This window comes from Penaeus monodon, chromosome 21 (assembly GCF_015228065.2).
Source record: "Penaeus monodon isolate SGIC_2016 chromosome 21, NSTDA_Pmon_1, whole genome shotgun sequence".
NCBI lineage: Eukaryota > Metazoa > Arthropoda > Malacostraca > Decapoda > Penaeidae > Penaeus > Penaeus monodon.
This window is the reverse complement of record NC_051406.1, coordinates 45068079-45068377: the sequence shown is the minus strand read 5'-3', so window position 1 is coordinate 45068377 and position 299 is coordinate 45068079. Positions and strand designations below refer to the sequence as shown.

Below are 299 nucleotides of genomic sequence, written 5' to 3'. Positions count from 1 at the left end.
ATTGTGACATTCTGAGGTTATCTCTGAGGGATTGCTAGATCTTCACCACATTTTGGAAATTGAGTGAAAATGTTAAACCAAGGAAGGGCTACCAAGGCGTGGTGTCTCGAGTGAGAATAGGCTCCTCGTCAGGCGATAAAAAAGGAATGGGTTATTCAGTTACATTCTTTAGTGTTCTTGAGTGTTAAAGTGCTTCACTGCATACCTGTGCATGCATTACTCTGTAATTAGCGTTTGTTGCTTTCTTCATTTTTTCTGACATTTTAAGACTTTGCTAAGTTACTCAACACTGATGACTC

General features: G+C 39.5%; 1 protein-coding gene across 1 annotated transcript in view; it reads left to right on the top strand.

The window, feature by feature from the left end:
- The window catches only part of LOC119586532 (zwei Ig domain protein zig-8-like), a 130137-nt gene that overhangs the window by 124420 nt on the left and 5418 nt on the right, over positions 1-299 (top strand). The window lies entirely within an intron of this gene.